This window comes from Pseudophryne corroboree, chromosome 2, assembly GCF_028390025.1.
Source record: "Pseudophryne corroboree isolate aPseCor3 chromosome 2, aPseCor3.hap2, whole genome shotgun sequence".
NCBI lineage: Eukaryota > Metazoa > Chordata > Amphibia > Anura > Myobatrachidae > Pseudophryne > Pseudophryne corroboree.
In genome coordinates this window covers 898,078,566-898,093,910 of record NC_086445.1, presented here as the reverse complement: position 1 = coordinate 898,093,910, position 15,345 = coordinate 898,078,566, and positions in this window count along the sequence as shown.

Below are 15,345 nucleotides of genomic sequence, written 5' to 3'. Positions count from 1 at the left end.
AGGACAGAACACTGTAATTTAAAAAAATAATTTTTGATAAAAATTATAAATTAATGATTTGCCACAAAAAAATAATAACAATTATACTCACAGGATGAAGAAAAGTATGTCCTGATTAGATGGCTTCTTTCTTCATCTCCTTCATCCATAAACACAGGTGGAGCAGAAGAACGGTTCCTGTCACGGAAAGCCCTGCGACGATTAGTCACTGGCAAACGGTTTGCGACACAAATGTTGTGTAGGATACAACATGCATTAACTATGCCGCAAACCTTCGCCAGGGAGTCTAAACTTCTAAACCGGCTTTTAAGTATACCGAAGGCACGCTCAATTACTCCCCGCAATGTAATGTGTGCCTCTTAGTACCGTTCTTGGCCTTCACCTACAGGATTAGACAATGGGGTCAAGAGCCAAGGTTTGTCAGGGTAACCCACATCGCCTATGGGAAAAATATGGTGGTTAATCTGAAAAAAATATAAATAAAATCCCCACAAAAAATTACACTTAACTAACAGCCAGCCATCCGGCATTTTTCCTGTCTCAAATTAATTAAATAGCGATGACTGGCTTAGGATGAAGGAGTCGTGAGATGACCCAGGATATCCCACAAAAATATTGGTAGAAATAATTTTTGTGTCACAGACCGCCTAAACATTCATGGAATGGAAGCGTTTTCGGTTCCGAAAACATTCTTCCGAATTCCTGGGCGGTCTGAATTGCACATGTGTACAGTCAATCGCGCCCAGAATGTTGGGGGAATTTAAATTAATTGTAAAAGCCAATTTTGATCTCATTCTATCTGCTGTCCGTATCTGGTCTTTTAATGAACTGGGTCGTTAATTTGCAGAAAGCCTTAATGACCTGGGTTAAACAGCGCGACAGTGTCGGCTGTGAAAAACCGCATGTTGGAATATGCCTGACACCAAAAAATGTAAAGTAGCCAACAGTTTCTGGAAACCACTGACTGCTTGATTTGTCCATGCCCGAGGTTCCAGGTCAGGCTCCAACAGATCGTACAGTGAATTTATTTCACAAGCCGATAATAAGATTTTAAACCTACCAGTAAATCTTTTTCTCCTAGTCCGTAGAGGATGCTGGGGTCTCCGTAAGGACCATGGGGTATAGAGGGCTCCGCAGGAGACATGGGCACTTTAAGACTTTAGAATGGGTGTGCACTAGCTCCTCCCTCTATGCTCCTCCTCCAGACCTCAGTTAGGACTGTGCCCAGAGGAGACTGACAGTACGAGGAAAGGATTTTTGTTAATCTAAGGGCGAGATACATACCAGCCCACACCATACACACCGTACAACATGGTATATACTAAACCAGTTAACAGCATGAACAACAGCATCAGCCCGAGACTGATCTCAACTGTAACATAACCCTTATGTAAGCAACAACTATATACAAGCTTTGCAGAAATTTTCCGCACTGGGACGGGCGCCCAGCATCCTCTACGGACTAGGAGAAAAAGATTTACCGGTAGGTTTAAAATCTTATTTTCTCTTACGTCCTAGAGGATGCTGGGGACTCCGTAAGGACCATGGGGATTATACCAAAGCTCCAGACCGGGTGGGAGAGTGCGGATGACTCTGCAGCACCGATTGAGCAAACATGAGGTCCTCATCAGCCAGGGTATCAAACTTGTAGAATCTTGCAAAATTGTTTGAACCCGACCAAGTAGCAGCTCGGCAAAGCTGTAATGCCAAGACGCTTACCTTCCTAGTGGAATGGGCCTTTACTGAATTTTGGAACCGGCAATCCAGCCATAGAATAAGCCTACGGAATCGTGTTACAGATCCAGCGAACAATAGTCTGTTTAGACGCAGGAGCGCCAACCTTGTTGGCTGCATACAAGACAAACAGTGCTTCTGTTTTCCTAACCCTAGCCGTTTTGGCGATATAAATCTTTAAGGCCCTGACTACATCGAGGGACTTGGAATCCTCCAAGGCACCCGTAGCCACAGGCACCACAATAGGTTGGTTCATATGAAATGACGAAACCACCTTAGGCAGAAAATGAGGACGAGTCCTCAACTCTGCTCTATCCGCATGGATAATCAGATAGGGGCTCTTGTAAGACAAAGCCGCCAATTCGGACACACGCCTTGCAGATGCCAAGGCCAATACCATGACCACTTTCCAAGTGAGAAACTTCAATTCAACTGTTTGAAGAGGTTCAAATCAGTGTGATTTAAGGAACTGTAACACCACGTTAAGGTCCCACGGTGCCACTGGAGGCACAAAAGGAGGTTGGATGAGCCACACTCCCTTTACAAAAGTCTGGACTTCTGGGAGAGAAGCCAATTCCTTCTGAAAGAATATAGATAAACCCGAAATCTGCCCCTTAATGGAGCCTAACTTCAGGCCCATATCCACACCTGACTGCAGAAAATGGAGAAAACTACCCAGTTGAGAATCATCCTTAGGGCATTCTTGGCTTCACACCAAGACACATATTTTCTCCCGATACGGTGATAGTGTTTCGCCGTTACCTCCTTCCTAGCTGTAATAAGAGTAGGGACGACTTCATCCGGAATACCTTTCCTAGCTAGGATTTGGTGTTCAACCGCCATGCCGTCAAACGTAACCGCGGTAAGTCTTGGAACACACAGGGCCCCTGTAGTAACAGGTCCTTCCTGAGAGGAAGAGGCCACGGATCTTCTGTGATCATTTCCTGAAGATCTGAAATCCAGGCCCTTCGAGGCCAATCTGGAACAATGAGTATTGTCTACACTCTTGTTCGTCTTATGATTCTCAATATCCTTGAGATGCGAGGAAGTGGAGGGAACACAGAGACTGACTGCAACACCCACGGTGTCACCAGGGCGTCCACTGCCACTGCCTGAGGGTCCCTTGACCTGGAACAATACGTCCGAAGCTTTCTGTTGAGGCGTGATGCCATCATGTCTATTTGAGGAAGTCCCCAACGACTTGTCAACTCTGCAAAGACTTCTTGATGAAGTCCCCACTCTCCTGGATGGAGATCGTGTCTGCTGAGGAAGTCTGCTTCCCAGTTGTCTACTCCCGGAATGAAGACCACTGACAGAGCGCCTACATGATTTTCCGCCCAGCGAAGAATCCTGGTGGCTTCTGCCATTGTTGCTCTGCTTCTTGTCCCGCCCTGGCGGTTTACATGCGCCCCGGCTGTGACGTTGTCTGACTGTAACAGAACAGGTAGGTTGCGAAGAAGATTCTCCGCCTGTCGGAGGCCGTTGTATATGGCCCTTAATTCCAGCATATTGATGTGTAGACCAGCCTCCTGGCTTGACCATATTCCCTGAAAATTGTTTCCCTGTGTGACTGCTCCCCATCCTTGGAGGCTCGCGTCCGTGGTCACAAGAACCCAATCTTGAATGCCGAACCTGCGACCCTCTAGAAGGGGAGTACTCTGGAGCCACCACAGGAGAGAGAGAGACCCTGGCCCTGGTGGACAGGGTATCTTCTGATGTATCTGCAGATGGGACCCTGACCACTTGTCCAGAAGGTCCCACTGAAAAGTCCATGCATGGAACCTGCTGAAAGGAATGGCCTCGTAGGCCGCCACCATCTTTCCCAATACTTGAGTGCATCGATGAACTGACACTCTTTTTGGCTTTAACAGGTCTTTGATCATGTTCTGGAGTTCCTGGGCTTTTTCTACCAGGAGAAAAACCCCTTTGTTTTCCCGTATCCAGAATCATGCCCAAAAAAGACAGCCGAGTTGTCTGAACCAACTGCGACTTAGGTAGATTTAGAATCCAGCTGTGCTGTTGTAGTACTCTCAGGGAGAGAGACACGGTTTTTAATAAATGTTCCCTTGAACTCGCATTTATCAGGAGATCGTCCAAGTATGTGATACTTGTGACCCCTTGCTTGCGCAGGAGCACCATCATTTCCACCATTACCTTGGTGAAAATTCTCGGGGCCGTGGAAAGCCCAAACGGCAACGTCTGAAACTGGTAATGACAATCCTGTACAGCGAATCTTAGGTACGCCCGATGAGGAGGATATATGGGGACATGATGGTATGCATCCTTTATGTCTAGTGACACCATAAAATCCCCCCCCCTTTCCAGGCTGGATATCCTTGCCTTGAGAGATTCCATCTTGAATTTGAACCTCTATAAATATAGGTTTAGGGATTTTAGATTCAGAATTGGTCTGACCGAGCCATCCGGCTTTGGGACCACAAACAGGGTTGAATAAAACCCTTTTCCCTGTTGCACTCGGGGAACCATGATAATCACTTGCTGTTGACACAGCTTTAGTATGGCAGCCCAAACAATTTTCCTCTCCGGGGAAGTAGCTGGCAAGGCCGATTTGAAAATCGGTGTGGAAGCACCTCTTTGATGAATTTGGTAGAGGCCGGGGAGGACATTTTTCCTGTGAACTAGCCGTAGCCTTTGTTCTATTCCCTCTACCTCTACCTCTGGTGAGGAGAGAAAGCCATGCCCCTTTCTGAACTTACGCGACGAAAGGACTGCATCTGTTATTAGGGTGTTTCCTTTTGCTGTGGGGGAACGTAAGGCAAAAAAGACGACTTACCCGCGGTAGCTGTGAAAACCAGGTCCGCGAGGCTCTCCCCAAACAAAACTTCACCCTTGCAAGGTAAAGCCTCCATATGACTCTTTGAGCCAGCATCACCTGTCCATTGACGGGTCCGCAGGGACCTACTAGCAGAACCTGCCATGGCATTAGCTCTTGAACCCAAAAGCCCAATATCTCTTGCAACCTCTCTCATATATAGTGCTGCGTCCTTGATGTGACCTAAGGTCAACACCATACTATCTTTATCTAGGGTGTCAATGTCGTAAGACAAGTTATCAGCCCAAGCTGTAATTGCGCTACCTACCCATGCCGATGCTACTGCAGGTCTAAATAGGGCTTCCGTAGTCGCATAAATTGATTTTAAGGTAGATTCCTGCCTACGATCCGCAGGATCCTATAGGGCCGCCGTATCAGGGGACGGTAATGTTACCTTTTTGGACCAGCGCGTTAAGGCCTTGTCCAGCGTGGGCGAGGATTCCCACCGTAACCTGTCCTTTGAGGGGAAAGGATACGCCATAATAATTCACTTGGGAACCTGCAGTCTAAAGTCAGGAGTCTCCCAAGTTTTTTTTTTTTTTTAAATAAAACGGTCAACTCATGAGATGAGTTAGGTTACTTTTCTTAAACATGCAGACCCTCATGTCAGGGACAGAGGAATCCTCTTTGATATGCAAAACATCTTTTATTGCAATAATCATATATTGAATACTTTCGCAACTCATGGGTGCAACCTTGCATCATCCTGGTCGACACTGGAGTCGGAATCCGTGTCGGTATCAGTGTCTGCTAACTGGGTAAAGGGACGTTTATGGGACCCTGAAGGGTCCTGGGACACAGTAAAAGCCATGGGTTAATTCCGTGCTTGTCTTTGGACTCTGCTTTGTAAAATCTGTAATAAAGCCACATTAGCATTCAAAACATTCCACATGTCCACCCAATCAGGTGTCGGCTGTGCCGACGGAGACACCACCACCATCTGCTCTGCATCCTCCCTAGACGAGCCTTCCGTTTCAGACATGTCGACACACGTACTGACACCCCCACACACACTGGGATAAATAAATATGGGGACTGACCCACAATAAGGCCCTTTGGAGAGACAGAGAGAGAGTATGCCAGCACACACCCAGCGTCACAATATACTGAAACCAAGGTCCCAGCCTAAATAGCGCTTTATATTGTCAAAGTCAGAAAATATTACAACACATACATTGCGTACAAACACCACATAGATGGCCTCCATGTGCGTACGTGTTCGGCTGTGATTGCATATGTTCGCAAATTGCGTATATGGTCGCTCCCGCGGTCCTGCGCATTAGAGCGTGGTATGAGTAATTACAGTGGAATTTGTACTCTCATGGAAAAGCCACAAAGACATATCATAAATCTAATCTATATATTGTATAAATCCCACACTGTCTGCTTTTTCTTCTAAATAGCATGAAGATCGGTCACACATAAATTAAAACTCCCAGAGACTAAAATACAATGGCCTTATTTGCACTAGGCTTTGAAATTCTATGAAGAAGGCAAACACCTTTGTTTACTAGGATAGCCGAGTTTCTATTTAAAACAATAAGTACTGGATTGTCATTGTCTCACCTGAAGACAAAAACAAACGAAGAGACAATACCCAGGAACCGAAGCTGCGAGAAACTCAATTAGCAAATAGCTAACCAAGATACAAACCAGACATTTAGAAATCTGAGATATTAACATTCATAGTTTAAACTCTTGGAGATGTATGTGTTTGTATATATATATATACATATATATATAATTCCTAACAAATTGTAATAGCAGGAGTATGTGTGTATACATATATATATACACACATATATATATATATATATATATATATATATATGAGTATATGGATATATGTGGATATATGTATATCTTGAAGATGGAAATAGATAATCATATCATGTGTGGGATCATATTGTTCAGAGTCACGTAAACATTAATCTGATGGGAATAAGAATATTATTACATATTACCACATTAAGTTATTAATAATACCAGATTTATGTATGATTAATGTGATGGGTTTAAATGGTCATGGGTCGGGAACTCAGATGCAAACAACAGAAACCACATCTCAAGTCCTAGCCATCGCCCACTTCTTGAGCTGACCAATGATCTCCGGTTCACAGGATATGTCCCACCCCCGAACCAATGGAAGAAGAGCACACAGTGTCTATTGTATTATGTTTTGATCTACTGTATAAAAGATGCCTGCTGCAGGCCTGGTCACACAAGACTCACAAAGTTATCTATCAAGAGGACCAGACCGGGAAGCGCAAGCGAAACCAAAAGTATGTATCATTGACTGTAGCCATTATTCTTTTGTATTGTATTGCTTTGTTATTTTAACCCCCTTTCAGTAATAATACGCTGTGGTGTCGGAACCCAGTAGTTTAATTACAATCTGGTGTCGTGTCTTCCTTTCCCTGCTAAGGTTTAAAGTGTATTATTATTATCGCATTGCATAGCTGCTAAGGGTTCACGTTGTATCATTGGGTGTGTACGCGCTGTGTGTACTTTGTACAGCCAGCGCAGCGTTTGTACGCAAAGTCCGTACTCGGTACGGGACTGTGTACGCTAACGGTGTAAAAAGTCCGTAGGTTGCGGATTAAGTATAGCGGCCGCAGCGGCTTCATTTAAAGTGTATGAAATGTCTTTTTAAAATGTTTGCTTTTAGTCCTGTATGAAAATCAGCATTCTCAATATATATAAATATATGTACAATCTGCACCAAATAAATGTGCCCCCCTCCTCGTTTTTGCCCCCTGTTATTGTTCAGCAGGGGAGAGTCTGGGAGCACTTCTCTGCAGTATGCTGTGGAGAAAATAGAGCTGGTTAGTGCTGGAGGATCAAGCCCCGCCCCCTCGATGGCGGGCTTCGGTCCCGCTCAATTTCTTTATACTGGCATGGATTTTATACTATACTGCCTCCGCAGTATCTGCGAACTGTGCCAGTGCTGTTTTTGAGGTAATAATTGGTGCCCAGGGCGCCCCCCCTGCGCCCTGCACCCGTACAGTGCCTTGTGTGTGTGTGTGTGTGTGTGTGTGTGTGTGTGTGTGTGTGTGTGTGTGTGTGTGTGTGTGTTGGGAGCAATGGCGCGCAGCGTTACCGCCGCGCGTGTTCCTCATTGAAGATCTGAAGTCTTCTGCCGCCTTTGAAGTCTTATTTCTTCTCATACTCACCCGGCTTCCATCTTCCGGCTCTGTGAGGAGGACGGCGGCGCGGCTCCGGGACGAACGGCGAGGATGAGACCTGTGTTCCGACCCTCTGGAGCTAATGGTGTCCAGTAGCCTAAGAAGCAGAGCCTATCATTTAAGTAGGTCTGCTTCTCTCCCCTCAGTCCCACAATGCAGGGAGCCTGTTGCCTGCAGTGCTCCCTGAAAATAAAAAATCTAACAAAAGTCTTTTCATAGAAACTCAGTAGAGCTCCCCTGCAGTGCATCCAGTCTCCACTGGGCACAGGATCTAACTGAGGTCTGGAGGAGGGGCATAGAGGGAGGAGCCAGTGCACACCCATTCTAAAGTCTTAAAGTGCCCATGTCTCCTGCGGAGCCATCTATACCCCATGGTCCTTACGGAGTCCCCAGCATCCTCTAGGACGTAAGAGAAAAGCAATTATTTTGTATCACCTCGAACTCGGAGAGATCCTCCAGTGCACGCGTGGAAATGATGCACGCACTGACTCACCCAGTGCAGACATTTGCTGACCACGATCCTGATCTTCAAGATCATGTTCCGCCTCCACACTTGCCTGGATCATGAACATCACAATCTGGTCAGAAAAATGCTCCATTATTGTAGTCAGTGTAAAAATATATATAAATATAAGTTAAAAACGCAGATTGCCCTAAAAAAAACGATTCCACAAGACAGCTGACTGTAATGGCTGCTCTTCTCACTGAAGTCTCAAAAATAGGAGTGGCTTTGGTGAAGTGTAACCTGGGAAAATGGGGAATCATGGGTACATTCCTTCCCTCAGCCCAGTAAAGAAAAAGATATTCAGAAAAAAACTAAAAATATAATGTGGATCATAAATACAAAACACAATAATATAATTACTACAAATATAAATAATATGCTAGATGAAATGAAAAAAAAAGTAAAATAATTAAAGTATAACATTTCTTTTCAGTTCACGACAGAAAAACTTGTCGGGATTAAATTATCGAAAGTCACATCGAAAACCAATGACACTGATTCGACAATCTTCAATTGAATAAGGTTTTGTCGATAACCCTTTTTTTTTTACCATTACGGACACTCAAATGTCAAAAAGTAAAATGTCGAAACGAATTCGACAATAATTTTGTCGAAAAGTGGCTTATTGAATTGTCGAAAGCGATTCAACAGTGTGTTTTTTTGTTGAAAATGGGCCATTTTACGACAAAATAAGGGATTTGACACCAATTGAATATACCTATTAGTGTCAAACTGGGGCATGAAGGGCCCACCATGGGAATGCAGTAGTAGGGGCCCATTCATAGGGGTGTGGCCTGCCATCACAGAGACTTGGCTAACCATTAGCGTGTGCATGGTCTGGGCCCCTTGATAAATATATACAGTAAATACTGCTAGTGCATGCACAATATTATGCCAGATTAACAGGCGCAATACACTGTACAAAATACACCAAACTCCTGTGCAGTATAATGTAACATATGCATATTGTATAAGTAGTGAATAGTCTGGAGCCTGATCCCTACAGGAGGAGAAGAAGCCTCAGGCAATGGAGCCCACCGGGGGGGGGGGGAAGTCCATGTACCCCTGTGGGGCACTCCAACCCTGCCTACACTCCTCTTAACATTTAATTCCTTCAAGGAAGAATAGGGTTGACTCCTACAGTATGTCACATTTAGTCTGCTAATAACTATCTCCATATACATACACAGTCATGTGGATTATTACATGAACAATTATGGAACTACATGTATTCAAGATATTTTCATGGTGAATGGAGTACTAATGCCCTAAAATGAGCATTGAAACTTACAGTAGTTCTGATTGCAATTGTGGCTCCAGTTCTGTATACAATTGTATAGGATTAAAAACATACCTCCGTTGTATCATAGTTGTGAAACTATAGCCTTGGTAAAGCAGAACTGTGGTGAATATATATATATATATATATATATATATATATATATATATTAGTGATGTGCACCGGAAATTTTTCGGGTTTTGTGTTTTGGTTTTGGATTCGGTTCCGCGGCCGTGTTTTGGATTCGGACGCGTTTTGGCAAAACCTCCCTGAAAATATCCATGCTAGCGCCCCCTAACCTACAAACCCCCCACCTTTCGGAGGGGAGATGCAGGTGGCCACTAGGTGGACTAGGGTATATTGCATTATTATACATATACAGAAAGAAGAAACAACACTCATGGACTTTACAGTGAAAAAAATAATTTTCGTGACTTTGTTCACAATATACAGAACTTTTACTTTCAAATCCTTGAGTGATGACCGTTCTTTCTGCCTATGTATACATGCTAGCTGGCATGTTGGCAATTGTATAAGACACTGAGGCCAATGAAAAAATGTTTTGCTGAGTGCTGGGATAATTATCTATCTATCTAATCTATCTATCTATCTATCTATCTATCTATCTATCTATCTATCTATCTGTGGGATATTTAATTGTATGTGTATACATACGTACAGTATTATATACATATATAGATATATTTGTATGCTCCTTATTGTGTTATTATGTGTAAGTTAATTACTGACCCCGTGGGGCCACCCCTAGGGAGCCATAGTTACATCTGCTTCCTATGTGCTTCCACATGACTTGATGTTACACTTGTTAGCATGGAGGAAGCGCTGAGGCACTCTGTGGTACAGCCTGATAGCGACGGCTGCACCTGATTAGACCCGCAGCAACAGCCAGCGCAGTGTAAGGAGGAGGCCACACACAGATTCATCCTTCAGTATTTTGTTAGATGAAATTAGTGACGCCCTCCAGGAGCCGGCGCCCCTAGGCAGCCGCCTAAAGCTGCCTAATGGTAGAGCCGGCCCTGTGGATGACTAAGCTAAGCGACCCAAGTGGCCGACACAAACACCTGGCCCATCTAGGAGTGGCACTGCAGTGTCAGACAGGATGGCACTTCAAAAAATAGTCCCCAAACATCACATGATGCAAAGAAAAAAAGAGGTGCACCAAGGTCGCTGGATGGCTAAGCAAAGCGACCCAAGTGGCCGCCACAAACACCTGGCCCATCTAGGAGTGGCACTGCAGGATGGCACTTCAAAAAATAGTCCCCAAACAGCACATGATGCAAAGATAAATTAAAGAAAAAAGAGGTGCAAGATGGAATTGTCCTTGGGCCTTCCCAACCACCCTTATGTTGTATTAACAGGACATGCACACTTTAACAAACCCATCATTTCAGCGACAGGGTCTGCCACACGACTGTGACTGAAATGACTGGTTGGTTTGGGCCCCCACCAAAAAAGAAGCAATCAATCTCTCCTTGCACAAACTGGCTCTACAGAGGCAAGATGTCCACCTCCTCCTCATCGTTTGATTCCTCACCCCTTTCACTGTGTACATCCCCCTCCTCACAGATTATTAATTCGTCCCCACCGGAATCCACCATCACAGGTCCCTGTGTACTTTCTGGAGGCAATTGCTGGTGAATGTCTCCACGGAGGAATTGATTATAATTCATTTTGATGAACATCATCTTCTCCACATTTTCTGGAAGTAACCTGGTACGCCGATTGCTGACAAGGTGAGCGGCTGCACTAAACACTCTTTCGGAGTACACACTGGAGGTGGGGGGGGGGGGGGGGGCAACTTAGGTAAAATAAAGCCAGTTTGTGAAAGGGCCTCCAAATTGCCTCTTTTTCCTGCCAGTATACGTACGGACTGTCTGACGTGCCTACTTGGATGCGGTCACTCATATAATCCTCCACCATTCTTTCAATGGTGACAGAATCATATGCAGTGACAGTAGACGACATGTCAGTAATCGTTGGCAGTTCCTTCAGTCCGGGCCAGATGTCAGCACTCGATCCAGACTGCCCTGCATCACTGCCAGCGGGTGGGCTCGGAATTCTGAGCCTTTTCCTCGCAGCCCCAGTTGCGGGAGAATGTGAAGGAGGAGCTGTTGACGGGTCACGTTCCGCTTGACTTGACAAGTGTCTCACCAGCAGGTCTTTGCACCGCTGCAGACTTGTGTCTGCCGGAAAGAGAGATGCAACGTAGGCTTTAAACCTAGGATTGAGCATTGTGGCCAAAATGTAGTGCTCTGATTTCAACAGATTGGCCACCCGTGAATCCTGGTTAAGCGAATTAAGAGCTCCATCCACAAGTCCCACATGCCTAGCAGAATCACTCCGTTTTAGCTCCTCCTTCAGTCTCTCCAGCTTCTTCTGCAAAAGCCTGATGAGGGGAATGACCTGACTCAGGCTGGCAGTGTCTGAACTGACTTCACGTGTGGCAAGTTCAAAGGGTTGCAGAACCTTGCACAACGCTGAAATCATTCTCCACTGCGCTTGAGTCAGGTGCATTCCCCCTCCTTTGCCTATATCGTAGGCAGATGTATAGGCTTGAATGGCCTTTTGCTGCTCCTCAATCCTCTGAAGCATATAGAGGGTTGAATTCCACCTCGTTACCACCTCTTGCTTCAGATGATGGCGGGGCAGGTTAAGGAGTGTTTGCTGGTGCTCCAGTCTTCGGCACGCGGTGGCTGAATGCCGAAAGTGGCCGCAATTCTTTGGGCCACCGACAGCATCTCTTGCACGTCCCTGTCGTTTTAAAAAAAAAATCTGCACCACCAAATTCAATGTATATGCAAAACATGGGACGTGCTGGAATTTGCCCACATGTAATGCACGCACAATATTGGTGGCATTGTCCGATGTCACAAATCCCCAGGAGAGTCCAATTGGGGTAACCCATTCTGCGATGATGTTCCTCAGTTTCCGTAAGAGGTTGTCAGCTGTGTGCCTCTTATGGAAAGTGGTGATACAAAGCGTAGCCTGCCTAGGAACGGTTGGCGTTTGCGAGATGCTGCTACTGGTGCCGCCGCTGCTGTTCTTGCTGCGGGAGGCAATACATCTACCCAGTGGGCTGTCACAGTCATATAGTCCTGAGTCTGCCCTGCTCCACTTGTCCACATGTCCGTGGTTAAGTGGACATTGGGTACAACTGCATTTTTTAGGACACTGGTGACTCTTTTTCTGAGGTCTGTGTACATTCTCGGTATCGCCAGCCTAGAGAAGTGGAACCTAGATGGTATTTGGTACCGGGGACACACTAACTCAATAAATTCTCTGTGAATTAACGGTGGATACCGGACACACGTTTAACACCACCACAGCTGCCAAGGCCTGAGTTATCTGCTTTGCAGCAGGATGACTGCTGTGATATTTAATCTTCCTCACAAAGGACTGTTGGACAGTCAATTGCTTACTGGAAGTAGTACAAGTGGTCTTCCGACTTCCCCTCTGGGATGTCGATCGACTCCCAGCAGCAACAACAGCAGCGCCAGCAGCAGTAGGCGTTACACTCAAGGATGCATCGGAGGAATCCCAGGCAGGAGAGGACTCGTCAGACTTGCCAGTGACATGGCCTGCAGGACTATTGGCTTTCCTGTCTAAGGAGGAAATTGACACAGAGAGAGTTGGTGGTGTGGTTTGCAGGAGCTTGGTTACAAGAGGAAGGGATTTAGTTGTCAATGGACTGCTTCCGCTGTCATCCAAAGTTTTTGAACTTGTCAATGACTTCTGATGAATCCGCTCCAGGTGACGTATAAGGGAGGATGTTCCTATGTGGTTAACGTCCTTACCCCTACTTATTACAGCTTGACAAAGGCAACACACGGCTTGACACCTGTTGTCTGCATTTCTGTTAAAATAATTCCACACCGAAGAGGTGATTTTTTTTTGTAATTTGACCAGGCATGTCAATGGCCATATTCGTCCCACAGACAACAGGTGTCTCCCCGGGTGCCTGACTTAAACAAACCACCTCACCATCAGAATCCTCCTTGTCAATTTCCTCCTCAGCGCCAGCAACACCCATATCCTCATCCTGGTGTACTTCAACAGTGACATCTTCAATTTGACTATCAGGAACTGGACTGTGGGTGCTCCTTCCAGCACTTGCAGGGGGCGTGCAAATGGTGGAAGGAGCCACCTCTTCCCGTCCAGTGTTGGGAAGGTCAGGCATCGCAACCGACACAATTGGACTCTCCTTGGGGATTTGTGATTTAGAAGAACGCACAGTTTGCTGTGCTTTTGCCAGCTGAAGTCTTTTCATTTTCCTAGCGAGAGGATGAGTGCTTCCATCCTCATGTGAATCTGAACCACTAGCCATGAACATATGCCAGGGCCTCAGCCGTTCCTTGCCACTCCGTGTCGTAAATGGCATATTGGCAAGTTTACGCTTCTCATCAGACACTTTTAATTTTGATTTTTGGGTCATTTTACAGAACTTTTGTTTTTTTGGATTTTACATGCTCTCTACTATGACATTGGGCATCGGCCTTGGCAGACGACGTTGATGGCATTTCATCGTCTCGGCCATGACTAGTGGCAGCAGCTTCAGCATGAGGTGGCAGTGGATCTTGATCTTTCCCTATTTTACCCTCCACATTTTTGTTCTTCATTTTTTAATGTGTGGAATTATATGCCAGTAATATATCAATAGCAATGGCCTACTGTACCGTACTGCTATATATATACTGGTGGTCAGCAAAATTCTGCACTGTCCTCCTACTATATACTGCGCACAACTAAAATGCAGCACAGGTATGGATGGATATTATACTTGATGACACAGAGGTAGAGCAATGGCCTACTGTACCGTACTGCTATATATATACTGGTGGTTAGCAAAATTCTGCACTGTCCTCCTACTATATACTGCGCACAACTAAAATGCAGCACAGGTATGGATGGATAGTATACTTGATGACACAGAGGTAGAGCAATGGCCTACTGTACCGTACTGCTATATATTGTGAATGCCAAATTGTTTCCTCACAATTATTTAAAATGCCCACTCTAATGTATACTGCAGACGCCAGGTGCATCTTATTACCATATACGATAAAAGTGCGCTGTACATCGCAAAACACTGCATCCCATAAGAGAAAACAATACACCCACACATTATCTGAGTTCCAAAGCTCATTAATGTATATATTTGTTATTAAAAAGGATATGGATTCAATATATATTACAATGTACAGTATACCTATAATTACATAATTACAACTCACACAGTAAGCAGTTAAAACATACAGTTACAGTTACATACAGTTACAGGCCAGCGATACAATTACCATATCTTTAAATGCATCCTCCTCTTACTATCTCTCTCTCAGCAAATAAATACAGGAACTGATCTGGCAATAACTCCATCATCGTCTAGTCCGAAACAGCAACTGACTCCTGTGTGATCAGCAATGTGTTATCTAGTTGGGGGAGGGAACTTACTCATTCATGATGAGTCACTAGTCTCTTTGTATATGCTAAACAGGTTCAGCCTTGGGGACATCCAAAGGGGCTGGCCTGAGCTTCCTGTCCACTACCTGTTTGGAATATCTATTGTTCTAATAAAAGTGATTTTAGCTTACATACATTTAATCATAATTATTTGTTGCAATGTCCTACAACTTTATAACAAGTATCAAATGAATCTACACATTAATCTGGTTGCTTAAATAGTAAATATGACAGGTCTATCTTGCTTTGTTCAAATAATACACATACATGACATTACTTCATTATATAATTTTAAATCATCATGATGTCTGGCGCTTGATATTATTATAGT